A 22778-nucleotide genomic window follows, 5' to 3' on the forward strand; every position below is an offset into this window, starting at 1 on the left:
GTCCTGGTCCTATTACAGGACCACGGACAATCACCTAGCTTAGTATTGATGTCCAGGTCCTATTACAGGACCACAGAGAATCACCTAGCTTAGTAGTGATGTCCTGGTCCTATTACAGGACCACAGAGAATCACCTAGCTTAGTAGTGATGTCCAGGTCCTATTACAGGACCACAGAGAATCACCTAGCTTAGTAGTGATGTCCTGGTCTTATTACAGGACCACAGAGAATCACCTAGCTTAGTAGTGATGTCCAGGTCCTATTACAGGACCACAGAGAATCACCTAGCTTAGTAGTGATGTCCAGGTCCTATTACAGGACCACAGAGAATCACCTAGCTTAGTAGTGATGTCCAGGTCCTATTACAGGACCACAGAGAATCACCTAGATTAGTAGTGATGTCCAGGTACTATTACAGGACCACAGAGAATCACCTAGCTTAGTAGTGATGTCCATGTCCTATTACAGGACCACAGAGAATCACCTAGCTTAGTAGTGATGTCCTGGTCCTATTACAGGACCACAGAGAATCACCTAGCTTAGTAGTGATGTCCTGGTCCTATTACAGGACCACAGAGAATCACCTAGCTTAGTAGTGATGTCCAGGTCCTATTACAGGACCACAGAGAATCACCTAGCTTAGTAGTGATGTCCAGGTCCTATTACAGGACCACAGAGAATCACCTAGCATAGTAGTGATGTCCAGGTCCTATTACAGGACCACAGAGAATCACCTAGCTTAGTAGTGATGTCCAGGTCCTATTACAGGACCACAGAGAATCATCTAGCTTAGTAGTGATGTCCAGGTCATATTACAGGACCACAGAGAATCACCTAGCTTAGTAGTGATGTCCAGGTCCTATTACAGGACCACAGAGAATCACCTAGCTTAGTAGTGATGTCCAGGTCCTATTACACGACCACAGAGAATCACCTTGCTTAGTAGTGATGTCCTGGTCCTATTACAGGATCACAGAGAATCACCTAGCTTAGTAGTGATGTCCAGGTCCTATTACAGGACCACAGAGAATCACCTAGCTTAGTAGTGATGTCCAGGTCCTATTACAGGACCACAGAGAATCACCTAGCTTAGTAGTGATGTCCAGGTCCTATTACAGGACCACAGAGAATCACCTAGATTAGTAGTGATGTCCAGGTACTATTACAGGACCACAGAGAATCACCTAGCTTAGTAGTGATGTCCAGGTCCTATTACACGACCACAGAGAATCACCTTGCTTAGTAGTGATGTCCAGGTCCTATTACAGGACCACAGAGAATCACCTAGCTTAGTAGTGATGTCCTGGTCCTATTACAGGACCACAGAGAATCACCTAGCTTAGTAGTGATGTCCTGGTCCTATTACAGGGCCATAGACAATCACCTAGCTTTGTAGTGATGTCCAGGTCCTATTACAGGACCACAGAGAATCACCTAGCTTAGTAGTGATGTCCAGGTCCTATTACAGGACCACAGAGAATCACCTAGCTTAGTAGTGATGTCCAGGTCCTATTACAGGACCACAGAGAATCACCTAGCATAGTAGTGATGTCCAGGTCCTATTACAGGACCACAGAGAATCACCTAGCTTAGTAGTGATGTCCAGGTCCTATTACAGGACCACAGAGAATCATCTAGCTTAGTAGTGATGTCCAGGTCATATTACAGGACCACAGAGAATCACCTAGCTTAGTAGTGATGTCCAGGTCCTATTACAGGACCACAGAGAATCACCTAGCTTAGTAGTGATGTCCAGGTCCTATTACACGACCACAGAGAATCACCTTGCTTAGTAGTGATGTCCTGGTCCTATTACAGGATCACAGAGAATCACCTAGCTTAGTAGTGATGTCCAGGTCCTATTACAGGACCACAGAGAATCACCTAGCTTAGTAGTGATGTCCAGGTCCTATTACAGGACCACAGAGAATCACCTAGCTTAGTAGTGATGTCCAGGTCCTATTACAGGGCCACAGAGAATCACCTAGCTTAGTAGTGATGTCCAGGTCCTATTACAGGACCACAGAGAATCACCTAGCTTAGTAGTGATGTCCTGGTCCTATTACAGGACCACGGAGAATCACCTAGCTTAGTAGTGATGTCCTGGTCCTATTACAGGACCACGGACAATCACCTAGCTTAGTAGTGATGTCCAGGTCCTATTACAGGACCACGGAGAATCACCTAGCTTAGTAGTGATGTCCAGGTCCTATTACAGGACCACAGAGAATCTCCTAGCTTAGTAGTGATGTCCAGGTCCTATTACAGGACCACAGAGAATCACATAGCTTAGTAGTGATGTCCTGGTCCTATTACAGGACCACAGAGAATCACCTAGCTTAGTAGTGATGTCCAGGTCCTATTACAGGACCACAGAGAATCACCTAGCTTAGTAGTGATGTCCTGGTCTTATTACAGGACCACAGAGAATCACCTAGCTTAGTAGTGATGTCCAGGTCCTATTACAGGACCACAGAGAATCACCTAGCTTAGTAGTGATGTCCAGGTCCTATTACAGGACCACAGAGAATCACCTAGCTTAGTAGTGATGTCCAGGTCCTATTACAGGACCACAGAGAATCACCTAGATTAGTAGTGATGTCCAGGTACTATTACAGGACCACAGAGAATCACCTAGCTTAGTAGTGATGTCAATGTCCTATTACAGGACCACAGAGAATCACCTAGCTTAGTAGTGATGTCCTGGTCCTATTACAGGACCACAGATAATCACCTAGCTTAGTAGTGATGTCCTGGTCCTATTACAGGACCACAGAGAATCACCTAGCTTAGTAGTGATGTCCAGGTCCTATTACACAACCACAGAGAATCACCTTGCTTAGTAGTGATGTCCAGGTCCTATTACAGGACCACAGAGAATCACCTAGCTTAGTAGTGATGTCCTGGTCCTATTACAGGACCACAGAGAATCACCTAGATTAGTAGTGATGTCCAGGTCCTATTACAGGACCACAGAGAATCAACTAGCTTAGTAGTGATGTCCTGGTCCTATTACAGGATCACAGAGAATCACCTAGCTTAGTAGTGATGTCCAGGTCCTATTACAGGACCACAGAGAATCACCTAGATTAGTAGTGATGTCCAGGTCCTATTACAGGACCACAGAGAATCACCTAGCTTAGTAGTGATGTCCAGGTCCTATTACAGGGCCACAGAGAATCACCTAGCTTAGTAGTGATGTCCAGGTCCTATTACAGGACCACAGAGAATCACCTAGCTTAGTAGTGATGTCCAGGTCCTATTACACGACCACAGAGAATCACCTTGCTTAGTAGTGATGTCCAGGTCCTATTACAGGACCACAGAGAATCACCTAGCTTAGTAGTGATGTCCTGGTCCTATTACAGGACCACAGAGAATCACCTAGATTAGTAGTGATGTCCAGGTCCTATTACAGGACCACAGAGAATCAACTAGCTTAGTAGTGATGTCCTGGTCCTATTACAGGATCACAGAGAATCACCTAGCTTAGTAGTGATGTCCAGGTCCTATTACAGGACCACAGAGAATCACCTAGCTTAGTAGTGATGTCCAGGTCCTATTACAGGACCACAGAGAATCACCTAGCTTAGTAGTGATGTCCAGGTCCTATTACAGGGCCACAGAGAATCACCTAGCTTATTAGTGATGTCCAGGTCCTATTACAGGACCACAGAGAATCACCTAGCTTAGTAGTGATGTCCAGGTCCTATTACAGGACCACAGAGAATCACCTAGCTTAGTAGTGATGTCCTGGTCCTATTACAGGACCACAGAGAATCACCTAGCTTAGTAGTGATGTCCAGGTCCTATTACAGGACCACAGAGAATCACCTAGCTTAGTAGTGATGTCCTGGTCTTATTACAGGACCACAGAGAATCACCTAGCTTAGTAGTGATGTCCAGGTCCTATTACAGGACCACAGAGAATCACCTAGCTTAGTAGTGATGTCCAGGTCCTATTACAGGACCACAGAGAATCACCTAGCTTAGTAGTGATGTCCAGGTCCTATTACAGGACCACAGAGAATCACCTAGATTAGTAGTGATGTCCAGGTACTATTACAGGACCACAGAGAATCACCTAGCTTAGTAGTGATGTCCATGTCCTATTACAGGACCACAGAGAATCACCTAGCTTAGTAGTGATGTCCTGGTCCTATTACAGGACCACAGAGAATCACCTAGCTTAGTAGTGATGTCCTGGTCCTATTACAGGACCACAGAGAATCACCTAGCTTAGTAGTGATGTCCAGGTCCTATTACAGGACCACAGAGAATCACCTAGCTTAGTAGTGATGTCCAGGTCCTATTACAGGACCACAGAGAATCACCTAGCATAGTAGTGATGTCCAGGTCCTATTACAGGACCACAGAGAATCACCTAGCTTAGTAGTGATGTCCAGGTCCTATTACAGGACCACAGAGAATCATCTAGCTTAGTAGTGATGTCCAGGTCATATTACAGGACCACAGAGAATCACCTAGCTTAGTAGTGATGTCCAGGTCCTATTACAGGACCACAGAGAATCACCTAGCTTAGTAGTGATGTCCAGGTCCTATTACACGACCACAGAGAATCACCTTGCTTAGTAGTGATGTCCTGGTCCTATTACAGGATCACAGAGAATCACCTAGCTTAGTAGTGATGTCCAGGTCCTATTACAGGACCACAGAGAATCACCTAGCTTAGTAGTGATGTCCAGGTCCTATTACAGGACCACAGAGAATCACCTAGCTTAGTAGTGATGTCCAGGTCCTATTACAGGACCACAGAGAATCACCTAGATTAGTAGTGATGTCCAGGTACTATTACAGGACCACAGAGAATCACCTAGCTTAGTAGTGATGTCCAGGTCCTATTACACGACCACAGAGAATCACCTTGCTTAGTAGTGATGTCCAGGTCCTATTACAGGACCACAGAGAATCACCTAGCTTAGTAGTGATGTCCTGGTCCTATTACAGGACCACAGAGAATCACCTAGCTTAGTAGTGATGTCCTGGTCCTATTACAGGGCCATAGACAATCACCTAGCTTTGTAGTGATGTCCAGGTCCTATTACAGGACCACAGAGAATCACCTAGCTTAGTAGTGATGTCCAGGTCCTATTACAGGACCACAGAGAATCACCTAGCTTAGTAGTGATGTCCAGGTCCTATTACAGGACCACAGAGAATCACCTAGCATAGTAGTGATGTCCAGGTCCTATTACAGGACCACAGAGAATCACCTAGCTTAGTAGTGATGTCCAGGTCCTATTACAGGACCACAGAGAATCATCTAGCTTAGTAGTGATGTCCAGGTCATATTACAGGACCACAGAGAATCACCTAGCTTAGTAGTGATGTCCAGGTCCTATTACAGGACCACAGAGAATCACCTAGCTTAGTAGTGATGTCCAGGTCCTATTACACGACCACAGAGAATCACCTTGCTTAGTAGTGATGTCCTGGTCCTATTACAGGATCACAGAGAATCACCTAGCTTAGTAGTGATGTCCAGGTCCTATTACAGGACCACAGAGAATCACCTAGCTTAGTAGTGATGTCCAGGTCCTATTACAGGACCACAGAGAATCACCTAGCTTAGTAGTGATGTCCAGGTCCTATTACAGGGCCACAGAGAATCACCTAGCTTAGTAGTGATGTCCAGGTCCTATTACAGGACCACAGAGAATCACCTAGCTTAGTAGTGATGTCCTGGTCCTATTACAGGACCACGGAGAATCACCTAGCTTAGTAGTGATGTCCTGGTCCTATTACAGGACCACGGACAATCACCTAGCTTAGTAGTGATGTCCAGGTCCTATTACAGGACCACGGAGAATCACCTAGCTTAGTAGTGATGTCCAGGTCCTATTACAGGACCACAGAGAATCTCCTAGCTTAGTAGTGATGTCCAGGTCCTATTACAGGACCACAGAGAATCACATAGCTTAGTAGTGATGTCCTGGTCCTATTACAGGACCACAGAGAATCACCTAGCTTAGTAGTGATGTCCAGGTCCTATTACAGGACCACAGAGAATCACCTAGCTTAGTAGTGATGTCCTGGTCTTATTACAGGACCACAGAGAATCACCTAGCTTAGTAGTGATGTCCAGGTCCTATTACAGGACCACAGAGAATCACCTAGCTTAGTAGTGATGTCCAGGTCCTATTACAGGACCACAGAGAATCACCTAGCTTAGTAGTGATGTCCAGGTCCTATTACAGGACCACAGAGAATCACCTAGATTAGTAGTGATGTCCAGGTACTATTACAGGACCACAGAGAATCACCTAGCTTAGTAGTGATGTCAATGTCCTATTACAGGACCACAGAGAATCACCTAGCTTAGTAGTGATGTCCTGGTCCTATTACAGGACCACAGAGAATCACCTAGCTTAGTAGTGATGTCCTGGTCCTATTACAGGACCACAGAGAATCACCTAGCTTAGTAGTGATGTCCAGGTCCTATTACACAACCACAGAGAATCACCTTGCTTAGTAGTGATGTCCAGGTCCTATTACAGGACCACAGAGAATCACCTAGCTTAGTAGTGATGTCCTGGTCCTATTACAGGACCACAGAGAATCACCTAGATTAGTAGTGATGTCCAGGTCCTATTACAGGACCACAGAGAATCAACTAGCTTAGTAGTGATGTCCTGGTCCTATTACAGGATCACAGAGAATCACCTAGCTTAGTAGTGATGTCCAGGTCCTATTACAGGACCACAGAGAATCACCTAGATTAGTAGTGATGTCCAGGTCCTATTACAGGACCACAGAGAATCACCTAGCTTAGTAGTGATGTCCAGGTCCTATTACAGGGCCACAGAGAATCACCTAGCTTAGTAGTGATGTCCAGGTCCTATTACAGGACCACAGAGAATCACCTAGCTTAGTAGTGATGTCCAGGTCCTATTACACGACCACAGAGAATCACCTTGCTTAGTAGTGATGTCCAGGTCCTATTACAGGACCACAGAGAATCACCTAGCTTAGTAGTGATGTCCTGGTCCTATTACAGGACCACAGAGAATCACCTAGATTAGTAGTGATGTCCAGGTCCTATTACAGGACCACAGAGAATCAACTAGCTTAGTAGTGATGTCCTGGTCCTATTACAGGATCACAGAGAATCACCTAGCTTAGTAGTGATGTCCAGGTCCTATTACAGGACCACAGAGAATCACCTAGCTTAGTAGTGATGTCCAGGTCCTATTACAGGACCACAGAGAATCACCTAGCTTAGTAGTGATGTCCAGGTCCTATTACAGGGCCACAGAGAATCACCTAGCTTAGTAGTGATGTCCAGGTCCTATTACAGGACCACAGAGAATCACCTAGCTTAGTAGTGATGTCCTGGTCCTATTACAGGACCACAGAGAATCACCTAGCTTAGTAGTGATGTCCTGGTCTTATTACAGGACCACAGAGAATCACCTAGCTTAGTAGTGATGTCCTGGTCTTATTACAGGACCACAGAGAATCACCTAGCTTAGTAGTGATGTCCAGGTCCTATTACAGGACCACAGAGAATCACCTAGCTTAGTAGTGATGTCCAGGTCCTATTACAGGACCACAGAGAATCACCTAGCTTAGTAGTCATGTCCAGGTCCTATTACAGGACCACAGAGAATCACCTAGCTTAGTAGTGATGTCCTGGTCTTATTACAGGACCACAGAGAATCACCTAGCTTAGTAGTGATGTCCAGGTCCTATTACAGGACCACAGAGAATCACCTAGCTTAGTAGTGATGTCCAGGTCCTATTACAGGACCACAGAGAATCACCTAGCTTAGTAGTGATGTCCAGGTCCTATTACAGGACCACAGAGAATCACCTAGCTTAGTAGTGATGTCCAGGTCCTATTACAGGACCACAGAGAATCACCTACCATAGTAGTGATGTCCAGGTCCTATTACAGGACCACAGAGAATCACCTAGCTTAGTAGTGATGTCCAGGTCCTATTACAGGACCACAGAGAATCATCTAGCTTAGTAGTGATGTCCAGGTCATATTACAGGACCACAGAGAATCACCTAGCTTAGTAGTGATGTCCAGGTCCTATTACAGGACCACAGAGAATCACCTAGCTTAGTAGTGATGTCCAGGTCCTTTTACAGGACCACAGAGAATCACCTAGCTTAGTAGTGATGTCCATGTCCTATTACAGGACCACAGAGAATCACCTAGCTTAGAAGTGATGTCCAGGTCCTATTACAGGACCACAGAGAATCACCTAGCTTAGTAGTGATGTCCAGGTCCTATTACAGGACCACAGAGAATCAACTAGCTTAGTAGTGATGTCCAGGTCCTATTACACGACCACAGAGAATCACCTTGCTTAGTAGTGATGTCCAGGTCCTATTACAGGACCACAGAGAATCACCTAGCTTAGTAGTGATGTCCTGGTCCTATTACAGGACCACAGAGAATCACCTAGATTAGTAGTGATGTCCAGGTCCTATTACAGGACCACAGAGAATCAACTAGCTTAGTAGTGATGTCCTGGTCCTATTACAGGATCACAGAGAATCACCTAGCTTAGTAGTGATGTCCAGGTCCTATTACAGGACCACAGAGAATCACCTAGCTTAGTAGTGATGTCCTGGTCCTATTACAGGACCACAGAGAATCACCTAGCTTAGTAGTGATGTCCAGGTCCTATTACAGGACCACAGAGAATCACCTAGCTTAGTAGTGATGTCCAGGTCCTATTACAGGACCACAGAGAATCACCTAGCTTAGTAGTGATGTCCAGGTCCTATTACACGACCACAGAGAATCACCTTGCTTAGTAGTGATGTCCAGGTCCTATTACAGGACCACAGAGAATCACCTAGCTTAGTAGTGATGTCCTGGTCCTATTACAGGACAACAGAGAATCAACTAGCTTAGTAGTGATGTCCTGGTCCTATTACAGGACCACAGACAATCACCTAGCTTTGTAGTGATGTCCAGGTCCTATTACAGGACCACAGAGAATCACCTAGCTTAGTAGTGATGTCCTGGTCCTATTACAGGACCACAGAGAATCACCTAGCTTAGTAGTCATGTCCAGGTCCTATTACAGGACCACAGAGAATCACCTAGCTTAGTAGTGATGTCCTGGTCTTATTACAGGACCACAGAGAATCACCTAGCTTAGTAGTGATGTCCAGGTCCTATTACAGGACCACAGAGAATCACCTAGCTTAGTAGTGATGTCCAGGTCCTATTACAGGACCACAGAGAATCACCTAGCTTAGTAGTGATGTCCAGGTCCTATTACAGGACCACAGAGAATCACCTAGCTTAGTAGGGATGTCCAGGTCCTATTACAGGACCACAGAGAATCGCCTAGCTTAGTAGTGATGTCCAGGTCCTATTACAGGACCACAGAGAATCACCTAGCTTAGTAGTGATGTCCAGGTCCTATTACAGGACCACAGAGAATCAGCTAGCTTAGTAGTGATGTCCAGGTCCTATTACAGGACCACAGAGAATCACCTAGCTTAGTAGTGATGTCCAGGTCCTATTACAGGACCACAGAGAATCACCTAGCTTAGTAGTGATGTCCAGGTCCTATTACAGGACCACAGAGAATCACCTAGCTTAGTAGTGATGTCCTGGTCTTATTACAGGACCACAGAGAATCACCTAGCTTAGTAGTGATGTCCAGGTCCTATTACAGGACCACAGAGAATCACCTAGCTTAGTAGTGATGTCCAGGTCCTATTACAGGACCACAGAGAATCACCTAGCTTAGTAGTGATGTCCAGGTCCTATTACAGGACCACAGAGAATCACCTAGCTTAGTAGTGATGTCCAGGTCCTATTACAGGACCACAGAGAATCACCTAGCTTAGTAGTGATGTCCAGGTCCTATTACAGGACCACAGAGAATCACCTAGCTTAGTAGTGATGTCCAGGTCCTATTACAGGACCACAGAGAATCACCTAGCATAGTAGTGATGTCCAGGTCCTATTACAGGACCACAGAGAATCACCTAGCTTAGTAGTGATGTCCAGGTCCTATTACAGGACCACAGAGAATCATCTAGCTTAGTAGTGATGTCCAGGTCATATTACAGGACCACAGAGAATCACCTAGCTTAGTAGTGATGTCCAGGTCCTATTACAGGACCACAGAGAATCACCTAGCTTAGTAGTGATGTCCAGGTCCTTTTACAGGACCACAGAGAATCACCTAGCTTAGTAGTGATGTCCATGTCCTATTACAGGACCACAGAGAATCACCTAGCTTAGAAGTGATGTCCAGGTCCTATTACAGGACCACAGAGAATCACCTAGCTTAGTAGTGATGTCCAGGTCCTATTACACGACCACAGAGAATCACCTTGCTTAGTAGTGATGTCCAGGTCCTATTACAGGACCACAGAGAATCACCTAGCTTAGTAGTGATGTCCTGGTCCTATTACAGGACCACAGAGAATCACCTAGATTAGTAGTGATGTCCAGGTCCTATTACAGGACCACAGAGAATCAACTAGCTTAGTAGTGATGTCCTGGTCCTATTACAGGATCACAGAGAATCACCTAGCTTAGTAGTGATGTCCAGGTCCTATTACAGGACCACAGAGAATCACCTAGCTTAGTAGTGATGTCCTGGTCCTATTACAGGACCACAGAGAATCACCTAGCTTAGTAGTGATGTCCAGGTCCTATTACAAGACCACAGAGAATCACCTAGCTTAGTAGTGATGTCCAGGTCCTATTACAGGACCACAGAGAATCACCTAGCTTAGTAGTGATGTCCAGGTCCTATTACACGACCACAGAGAATCACCTTGCTTAGTAGTGATGTCCAGGTCCTATTACAGGACCACAGAGAATCACCTAGCTTAGTAGTGATGTCCTGGTCCTATTACAGGACCACAGAGAATCAACTAGCTTAGTAGTGATGTCCTGGTCCTATTACAGGACCACAGACAATCACCTAGCTTTGTAGTGATGTCCAGGTCCTATTACAGGACCACAGAGAATCACCTAGCTTAGAAGTGATGTCCTGGTCCTATTACAGGACCACAGAGAATCACCTAGCTTAGTAGTCATGTCCAGGTCCTATTACAGGACCACAGAGAATCACCTAGCTTAGTAGTGATGTCCTGGTCTTATTACAGGACCACAGAGAATCACCTAGCTTAGTAGTGATGTCCAGGTCCTATTACAGGACCACTTAGAATCACCTAGCTTAGTAGTGATGTCCAGGTCCTATTACAGGACCACAGAGAATCACCTAGCTTAGTAGTGATGTCCAGGTCCTATTACAGGACCACAGAGAATCACCTAGCTTAGTAGTGATGTCCAGGTCCTATTACAGGACCACAGAGAATCACCTAGCTTAGTAGTGATGTCCAGGTCCTATTACAGGACCACAGAGAATCACCTAGCTTAGTAGTGATGTCCAGGTCCTATTACAGGACCACAGAGAATCACCTAGCATAGTAGTGATGTCCAGGTCCTATTACAGGACCACAGAGAATCACCTAGCTTAGTAGTGATGTCCAGGTCCTATTACAGGACCACAGAGAATCATCTAGCTTAGTAGTGATGTCCAGGTCATATTACAGGACCACAGAGAATCACCTAGCTTAGTAGTGATGTCCAGGTCCTATTACAGGACCACAGAGAATCACCTAGCTTAGTAGTGATGTCCAGGTCCTATTACACGACCACAGAGAATCACCTTGCTTAGTAGTGATGTCCAGGTCCTATTACAGGACCACAGAGAATCACCTAGCTTAGTAGTGATGTCCTGGTCCTATTACAGGACCACAGAGAATCACCTAGATTAGTAGTGATGTCCAGGTCCTATTACAGGACCACAGAGAATCACCTAGCTTAGTAGTGATGTCCAGGTCCTATTACAGGACCACAGAGAATCACCTAGCTTAGTAGTGATGTCCAGGTCCTATTACAGGACCACAGAGAATCACCTAGCATAGTAGTGATGTCCAGGTCCTATTACAGGATCACAGAGAATCACCTAGCTTAGTAGTGATGTCCAGGTCCTATTACAGGACCACAGAGAATCACCTAGCTTAGTAGTGATGTCCAGGTCCTATTACAGGACCACAGAGAATCACCTAGCTTAGTAGTGATGTCCAGGTCCTATTACAGGGCCACAGAGAATCACCTAGCTTAGTAGTGATGTCCAGGTCCTATTACAGGACCACAGAGAATCACCTAGCTTAGTAGTGATGTCCTGGTCCTATTACAGGACCACGGAGAATCACCTAGCTTAGTAGTGATGTCCTGGTCCTATTACAGGACCACGGACAATCACCTAGCTTAGTAGTGATGTCCAGGTCCTATTACAGGACCACGGAGAATCACCTAGCTTAGTAGTGATGTCCAGGTCCTATTACAGGACCACAGAGAATCTCCTAGCTTAGTAGTGATGTCCAGGTCCTATTACAGGACCACAGAGAATCACCTAGCTTAGTAGTGATGTCCTGGTCCTATTACAGGACCACAGAGAATCACCTAGCTTAGTAGTGATGTCCAGGTCCTATTACAGGACCACAGAGAATCACCTAGCTTAGTAGTGATGTCCTGGTCTTATTACAGGACCACAGAGAATCACCTAGCTTAGTAGTGATGTCCTGGTCTTATTACAGGACCACAGAGAATCACCTAGCTTAGTAGTGATGTCCAGGTCCTATTACAGGACCACAGAGAATCACCTAGCTTAGTAGTGATGTCCAGGTCCTATTACAGGACCACAGAGAATCACCTAGCTTAGTAGTGATGTCCAGGTCCTATTACAGGACCACAGAGAATCACCTAGATTAGTAGTGATGTCCAGGTACTATTACAGGACCACAGAGAATCACCTAGCTTAGTAGTGATGTCCATGTCCTATTACAGGACCACAGAGAATCACCTAGCTTAGTAGTGATGTCCTGGTCCTATTACAGGACCACAGAGAATCACCTAGCTTAGTAGTGATGTCCTGGTCCTATTACAGGACCACAGAGAATCACCTAGCTTAGTAGTGATGTCCAGGTCCTATTACACGACCACAGAGAATCACCTTGCTTAGTAGTGATGTCCAGGTCCTATTACAGGACCACAGAGAATCACCTAGCTTAGTAGTGATGTCCTGGTCCTATTACAGGACCACAGAGAATCACCTAGATTAGTAGTGATGTCCAGGTCCTATTACAGGACCACAGAGAATCAACTAGCTTAGTAGTGATGTCCTGGTCCTATTACAGGATCACAGAGAATCACCTAGCTTAGTAGTGATGTCCAGGTCCTATTACAGGACCACAGAGAATCACCTAGATTAGTAGTGATGTCCAGGTCCTATTACAGGACCACAGAGAATCACCTAGCTTAGTAGTGATGTCCAGGTCCTATTACAGGGCCACAGAGAATCACCTAGCTTAGTAGTGATGTCCAGGTCCTATTACAGGACCACAGAGAATCACCTAGCTTAGTAGTGATGTCCTGGTCCTATTACAGGACCACGGAGAATCACCTAGCTTAGTAGTGATGTCCTGGTCCTATTACAGGACCACGGACAATCACCTAGCTTAGTAGTGATGTCCAGGTCCTATTACAGGACCACGGAGAATCACCTAGCTTAGTAGTGATGTCCAGGTCCTATTACAGGACCACAGAGAATCTCCTAGCTTAGTAGTGATGTCCAGGTCCTATTACAGGACCACAGAGAATCACCTAGCTTAGTAGTGATGTCCTGGTCCTATTACAGGACCACAGAGAATCACCTAGCTTAGTAGTGATGTCCAGGTCCTATTACAGGACCACAGAGAATCACCTAGCTTAGTAGTGATGTCCTGGTCTTATTACAGGACCACAGAGAATCACCTAGCTTAGTAGTGATGTCCTGGTCTTATTACAGGACCACAGAGAATCACCTAGCTTAGTAGTGATGTCCAGGTCCTATTACAGGACCACAGAGAATCACCTAGCTTAGTAGTGATGTCCAGGTCCTATTACAGGACCACAGAGAATCACCTAGCTTAGTAGTGATGTCCAGGTCCTATTACAGGACCACAGAGAATCACCTAGATTAGTAGTGATGTCCAGGTACTATTACAGGACCACAGAGAATCACCTAGCTTAGTAGTGATGTCCATGTCCTATTACAGGACCACAGAGAATCACCTAGCTTAGTAGTGATGTCCTGGTCCTATTACAGGACCACAGAGAATCACCTAGCTTAGTAGTGATGTCCTGGTCCTATTACAGGACCACAGAGAATCACCTAGCTTAGTAGTGATGTCCAGGTCCTATTACACGACCACAGAGAATCACCTTGCTTAGTAGTGATGTCCAGGTCCTATTACAGGACCACAGAGAATCACCTAGCTTAGTAGTGATGTCCTGGTCCTATTACAGGACCACAGAGAATCACCTAGATTAGTAGTGATGTCCAGGTCCTATTACAGGACCACAGAGAATCAACTAGCTTAGTAGTGATGTCCTGGTCCTATTACAGGATCACAGAGAATCACCTAGCTTAGTAGTGATGTCCAGGTCCTATTACAGGACCACAGAGAATCACCTAGATTAGTAGTGATGTCCAGGTCCTATTACAGGACCACAGAGAATCACCTAGCTTAGTAGTGATGTCCAGGTCCTATTACAGGGCCACGGAGAATCACCTAGCTTAGTAGTGATGTCCAGGTCCTATTACAGGACCACGGAGAATCACCTAGCTTAGTAGTGATGTCCTGGTCCTATTACAGGACCACGGAGAATCACCTAGCTTAGTAGTGATGTCCTGGTCCTATTACAGGACCACGGACAATCACCTAGCTTAGTAGTGATGTCCAGGTCCTATTACAGGACCACGGAGAATCACCTAGCTTAGTAGTGATGTCCAGGTCCTATTACAGGACCACGGAGAATCTCCTAGCTTAGTAGTGATGTCCAGGTCCTATTACAGGACCACAGAGAATCACCTAGCTTAGTAGTGATGTCCTGGTCCTATTACAGGACCACAGAGAATCACCTAGCTTAGTAGTGATGTCCAGGTCCTATTACAGGACCACAGAGAATCACCTAGCTTAGTAGTGATGTCCAGGTCCTATTACAGGACCACAGAGAATCACCTAGCTTAGTAGTGATGTCCAGGTCCTATTACAGGACCACAGAGAATCACCTAGATTAGTAGTGATGTCCAGGTCCTATTACAGGACCACAGAGAATCACCTAGCTTAGTAGTGATGTCCATGTCCTATTACAGGACCACAGAGAATCACCTAGCTTAGTAGTGATGTCCTGGTCCTATTACAGGACCACAGAGAATCACCTAGCTTAGTAGTGATGTCCTGGTCCTATTACAGGACCACAGAGAATCACCTAGCTTAGTAGTGATGTCCAGGTCCTATTACAGGACCACAGAGAATCACCTAGCTTATTAGTGATGTCCAGGTCCTATTACAGGACCACAGAGAATCACCTTGCTTAGTAGTGATGTCCAGGTCCTATTACAGGACCACAGAGAATCACCTAGCTTAGTAGTGATGTCCTGGTCCTATTACAGGACCACAGAGAATCACCTAGCTTAGTAGTGATGTCCTGGTCCTATTACAGGACCACAGAAAATCACCTAGCTTAGTAGTGTTGTCCAGGTCCTATTACAGGACCACAGAGAATCACCTAGCTTAGTAGTGATGTCCAGGTCCTATTACACGACCACAGAGAATCACCTTGCTTAGTAGTGATGTCCAGGTCCTATTACAGGACCACAGAGAATCACCTAGCTTAGTAGTGATGTCCTGGTCCTATTACAGGACCACAGAGAATCACCTAGCTTAGTAGTGATGTCCTGGTCCTATTACAGGGCCATAGACAATCACCTAGCTTTGTAGTGATGTCCAGGTCCTATTACAGGACCACAGAGAATCACCTAGCTTAGTAGTGATGTCCAGGTCCTATTACAGGACCACAGAGAATCACCTAGCTTAGTAGTGATGTCCAGGTCCTATTACAGGACCACAGAGAATCACCTAGCTTAGTAGTGATGTCCTGGTCCTATTACAGGACCACAGAGAATCACCTAGCTTAGTAGTGATGTCCAGGTCCTATTACAGGACCACAGAGAATCACCTAGCTTAGTAGTGATGTCCTGGTCTTATTACAGGACCACAGAGAATCACCTAGCTTAGTAGTGATGTCCTGGTCTTATTACAGGACCACAGAGAATCACCTAGCTTAGTAGTGATGTCCAGGTCCTATTACAGGACCACAGAGAATCACCTAGCTTAGTAGTGATGTCCAGGTCCTATTACAGGACCACAGAGAATCACCTAGCTTAGTAGTGATGTCCAGGTCCTATTACAGGACCACAGAGAATCACCTAGATTAGTAGTGATGTCCAGGTACTATTACAGGACCACAGAGAATCACCTAGCTTAGTAGTGATGTCCATGTCCTATTACAGGACCACAGAGAATCACCTAGCTTAGTAGTGATGTCCTGGTCCTATTACAGGACCACAGAGAATCACCTAGCTTAGTAGTGATGTCCTGGTCCTATTACAGGACCACAGAGAATCACCTAGCTTAGTAGTGATGTCCAGGTCCTATTACACGACCACAGAGAATCACCTTGCTTAGTAGTGATGTCCAGGTCCTATTACAGGACCACAGAGAATCACCTAGCTTAGTAGTGATGTCCTGGTCCTATTACAGGACCACAGAGAATCACCTAGATTAGTAGTGATGTCCAGGTCCTATTACAGGACCACAGAGAATCACCTAGCTTAGTAGTGATGTCCTGGTCCTATTACAGGACCACAGAGAATCACCTAGATTAGTAGTGATGTCCTGGTCCTATTACAGGACCACAGAGAATCACCTAGATTAGTAGTGATGTCCAGGTCCTATTACAGGACCACAGAGAATCAACTAGCTTAGTAGTGATGTCCTGGTCCTATTACAGGATCACAGAGAATCACCTAGCTTAGTAGTGATGTCCAGGTCCTATTACAGGACCACAGAGAATCACCTAGATTAGTAGTGATGTCCAGGTCCTATTACAGGACCACAGAGAATCACCTAGCTTAGTAGTGATGTCCAGGTCCTATTACAGGGCCACGGAGAATCACCTAGCTTAGTAGTGATGTCCAGGTCCTATTACAGGACCACGGAGAATCACCTAGCTTAGTAGTGATGTCCTGGTCCTATTACAGGACCACGGAGAATCACCTAGCTTAGTAGTGATGTCCTGGTCCTATTACAGGACCACGGACAATCACCTAGCTTAGTAGTGATGTCCAGGTCCTATTACAGGACCACGGAGAATCACCTAGCTTAGTAGTGATGTCCAGGTCCTATTACAGGACCACGGAGAATCTCCTAGCTTAGTAGTGATGTCCAGGTCCTATTACAGGACCACAGAGAATCACCTAGCTTAGTAGTGATGTCCTGGTCCTATTACAGGACCACAGAGAATCACCTAGCTTAGTAGTGATGTCCAGGTCCTATTACAGGACCACAGAGAATCACCTAGCTTAGTAGTGATGTCCAGGTCCTATTACAGGACCACAGAGAATCACCTAGCTTAGTAGTGATGTCCAGGTCCTATTACAGGACCACAGAGAATCACCTAGATTAGTAGTGATGTCCAGGTCCTATTACAGGACCACAGAGAATCACCTAGCTTAGTAGTGATGTCCATGTCCTATTACAGGACCACAGAGAATCACCTAGCTTAGTAGTGATGTCCTGGTCCTATTACAGGACCACAGAGAATCACCTAGCTTAGTAGTGATGTCCTGGTCCTATTACAGGACCACAGAGAATCACCTAGCTTAGTAGTGATGTCCAGGTCCTATTACAGGACCACAGAGAATCACCTAGCTTATTAGTGATGTCCAGGTCCTATTACAGGACCACAGAGAATCACCTTGCTTAGTAGTGATGTCCAGGTCCTATTACAGGACCACAGAGAATCACCTAGCTTAGTAGTGATGTCCTGGTCCTATTACAGGACCACAGAGAATCACCTAGCTTAGTAGTGATGTCCTGGTCCTATTACAGGACCACAGAAAATCACCTAGCTTAGTAGTGTTGTCCAGGTCCTATTACAGGACCACAGAGAATCACCTAGCTTAGTAGTGATGTCCAGGTCCTATTACACGACCACAGAGAATCACCTTGCTTAGTAGTGATGTCCAGGTCCTATTACAGGACCACAGAGAATCACCTAGCTTAGTAGTGATGTCCTGGTCCTATTACAGGACCACAGAGAATCACCTAGCTTAGTAGTGATGTCCTGGTCCTATTACAGGGCCATAGACAATCACCTAGCTTTGTAGTGATGTCCAGGTCCTATTACAGGACCACAGAGAATCACCTAGCTTAGTAGTGATGTCCAGGTCCTATTACAGGACCACAGAGAATCACCTAGCTTAGTAGTGATGTCCAGGTCCTATTACAGGACCACAGAGAATCACCTAGCATAGTAGTGATGTCCAGGTCCTATTACAGGACCACAGAGAATCACCTAGCTTAGTAGTGATGTCCAGGTCCTATTACAGGACCACAGAGAATCATCTAGCTTAGTAGTGATGTCCAGGTCATATTACAGGACCACAGAGAATCACCTAGCTTAGTAGTGATGTCCAGGTCCTATTACAGGACCACAGAGAATCACCTAGCTTAGTAGTGATGTCCAGGTCCTATTACACGACCACAGAGAATCACCTTGCTTAGTAGTGATGTCCAGGTCCTATTACAGGACCACAGAGAATCACCTAGCTTAGTAGTGATGTCCTGGTCCTATTACAGGACCACAGAGAATCACCTAGATTAGTAGTGATGTCCAGGTCCTATTACAGGACCACAGAGAATCAACTAGCTTAGTAGTGATGTCCTGGTCCTATTACAGGATCACAGAGAATCACCTAGCTTAGTAGTGATGTCCAGGTCCTATTACAGGACCACAGAGAATCACCTAGCTTAGTAGTGATGTCCAGGTCCTATTACAGGACCACAGAGAATCACCTAGCTTAGTAGTGATGTCCAGGTCCTATTACAGGGCCACAGAGAATCACCTAGCTTAGTAGTGATGTCCAGGTCCTATTACAGGACCACAGAGAATCACCTAGCTTAGTAGTGATGTCCTGGTCCTATTACAGGACCACGGAGAATCACCTAGCTTAGTAGTGATGTCCTGGTCCTATTACAGGACCACGGACAATCACCTAGCTTAGTAGTGATGTCCAGGTCCTATTACAGGACCACGGAGAATCACCTAGCTTAGTAGTGATGTCCAGGTCCTATTACAGGACCACAGAGAATCTCCTAGCTTAGTAGTGATGTCCAGGTCCTATTACAGGACCACAGAGAATCACATAGCTTAGTAGTGATGTCCTGGTCCTATTACAGGACCACAGAGAATCACCTAGCTTAGTAGTGATGTCCAGGTCCTATTACAGGACCACAGAGAATCACCTAGCTTAGTAGTGATGTCCTGGTCTTATTACAGGACCACAGAGAATCACCTAGCTTAGTAGTGATGTCCAGGTCCTATTACAGGACCACAGAGAATCACCTAGCTTAGTAGTGATGTCCAGGTCCTATTACAGGACCACAGAGAATCACCTAGCTTAGTAGTGATGTCCAGGTCCTATTACAGGACCACAGAGAATCACCTAGATTAGTAGTGATGTCCAGGTACTATTACAGGACCACAGAGAATCACCTAGCTTAGTAGTGATGTCAATGTCCTATTACAGGACCACAGAGAATCACCTAGCTTAGTAGTGATGTCCTGGTCCTATTACAGGACCACAGAGAATCACCTAGCTTAGTAGTGATGTCCTGGTCCTATTACAGGACCACAGAGAATCACCTAGCTTAGTAGTGATGTCCAGGTCCTATTACACAACCACAGAGAATCACCTTGCTTAGTAATGATGTCCAGGTCCTATTACAGGACCACAGAGAATCACCTAGCTTAGTAGTGATGTCCTGGTCCTATTACAGGACCACAGAGAATCACCTAGATTAGTAGTGATGTCCAGGTCCTATTACAGGACCACAGAGAATCAACTAGCTTAGTAGTGATGTCCTGGTCCTATTACAGGATCACAGAGAATCACCTAGCTTAGTAGTGATGTCCAGGTCCTATTACAGGACCACAGAGAATCACCTAGATTAGTAGTGATGTCCAGGTCCTATTACAGGACCACAGAGAATCACCTAGCTTAGTAGTGATGTCCAGGTCCTATTACAGGGCCACAGAGAATCACCTAGCTTAGTAGTGATGTCCAGGTCCTATTACAGGACCACAGAGAATCACCTAGCTTAGTAGTGATGTCCAGGTCCTATTACACGACCACAGAGAATCACCTTGCTTAGTAGTGATGTCCAGGTCCTATTACAGGACCACAGAGAATCACCTAGCTTAGTAGTGATGTCCTGGTCCTATTACAGGACCACGGACAATCACCTAGCTTAGTAGTGATGTCCAGGTCCTATTACAGGACCACGGAGAATCACCTAGCTTAGTAGTGATGTCCAGGTCCTATTACAGGACCACAGAGAATCTCCTAGCTTAGTAGTGACGTCCAGGTCCTATTACAGGACCACAGAGAATCACCTAGCTTAGTAGTGATGTCCTGGTCCTATTACAGGACCACAGAGAATCACCTAGCTTAGTAGTGATGTCCAGGTCCTATTACAGGACCACAGAGAATCACCTAGCTTAGTAGTGATGTCCTGGTCTTATTACAGGACCACAGAGAATCACCTAGCTTAGTAGTGATGTCCAGGTCCTATTACAGGACCACAGAGAATCACCTAGCTTAGTAGTGATGTCCAGGTCCTATTACAGGACCACAGAGAATCACCTAGCTTAGTAGTGATGTCCAGGTCCTATTACAGGACCACAGAGAATCACCTAGATTAGTAGTGATGTCCAGGTACTATTACAGGACCACAGAGAATCACCTAGCTTAGTAGTGATGTCCAGGTCCTATTACACGACCACAGAGAATCACCTTGCTTAGTAGTGATGTCCAGGTCCTATTACAGGACCACAGAGAATCACCTAGCTTAGTAGTGATGTCCTGGTCCTATTACAGGACCACAGAGAATCACCTAGCTTAGTAGTGATGTCCTGGTCCTATTACAGGGCCATAGACAATCACCTAGCTTTGTAGTGATGTCCAGGTCCTATTACAGGACCACAGAGAATCACCTAGCTTAGTAGTGATGTCCAGGTCCTATTACAGGACCACAGAGAATCACCTAGCTTAGTAGTGATGTCCAGGTCCTATTACAGGACCACAGAGAATCACCTAGCATAGTAGTGATGTCCAGGTCCTATTACAGGACCACAGAGAATCACCTAGCTTAGTAGTGATGTCCAGGTCCTATTACAGGACCACAGAGAATCATCTAGCTTAGTAGTGATGTCCAGGTCATATTACAGGACCACAGAGAATCACCTAGCTTAGTAGTGATGTCCAGGTCCTATTACAGGACCACAGAGAATCACCTAGCTTAGTAGTGATGTCCAGGTCCTATTACACGACCACAGAGAATCACCTTGCTTAGTAGTGATGTCCTGGTCCTATTACAGGATCACAGAGAATCACCTAGCTTAGTAGTGATGTCCAGGTCCTATTACAGGACCACAGAGAATCACCTAGCTTAGTAGTGATGTCCAGGTCCTATTACAGGACCACAGAGAATCACCTAGCTTAGTAGTGATGTCCAGGTCCTATTACAGGACCACAGAGAATCACCTAGATTAGTAGTGATGTCCAGGTACTATTACAGGACCACAGAGAATCACCTAGCTTAGTAGTGATGTCCAGGTCCTATTACACGACCACAGAGAATCACCTTGCTTAGTAGTGATGTCCAGGTCCTATTACAGGACCACAGAGAATCACCTAGCTTAGTAGTGATGTCCTGGTCCTATTACAGGACCACAGAGAATCACCTAGCTTAGTAGTGATGTCCTGGTCCTATTACAGGGCCATAGACAATCACCTAGCTTTGTAGTGATGTCCAGGTCCTATTACAGGACCACAGAGAATCACCTAGCTTAGTAGTGATGTCCAGGTCCTATTACAGGACCACAGAGAATCACCTAGCTTAGTAGTGATGTCCAGGTCCTATTACAGGACCACAGAGAATCACCTAGCTTAGTAGTGATGTCCTGGTCCTATTACAGGGCCATAGACAATCACCTAGCTTTGTAGTGATGTCCAGGTCCTATTACAGGACCACAGAGAATCACCTAGCTTAGTAGTGATGTCCAGGTCCTATTACAGGACCACAGAGAATCACCTAGCTTAGTAGTGATGTCCAGGTCCTATTACAGGACCACAGAGAATCACCTAGCATAGTAGTGATGTCCAGGTCCTATTACAGGACCACAGAGAATCACCTAGCTTAGTAGTGATGTCCAGGTCCTATTACAGGACCACAGAGAATCATCTAGCTTAGTAGTGATGTCCAGGTCATATTACAGGACCACAGAGAATCACCTAGCTTAGTAGTGATGTCCAGGTATTACAGGACCACAGAGAATCACCTAGCTTAGTAGTGATGTCCAGGTCCTATTACACGACCACAGAGAATCACCTTGCTTAGTAGTGATGTCCTGGTCCTATTACAGGATCACAGAGAATCACCTAGCTTAGTAGTGATGTCCAGGTCCTATTACAGGACCACAGAGAATCACCTAGCTTAGTAGTGATGTCCAGGTCCTATTACAGGACCACAGAGAATCACCTAGCTTAGTAGTGATGTCCAGGTCCTATTACAGGGCCACAGAGAAT

This window comes from Salmo salar, chromosome 15 (assembly GCF_965601325.2).
Source record: "Salmo salar chromosome 15, fSalSal1, whole genome shotgun sequence".
Classification (NCBI taxonomy): Eukaryota; Metazoa; Chordata; class Actinopteri; order Salmoniformes; family Salmonidae; genus Salmo; species Salmo salar.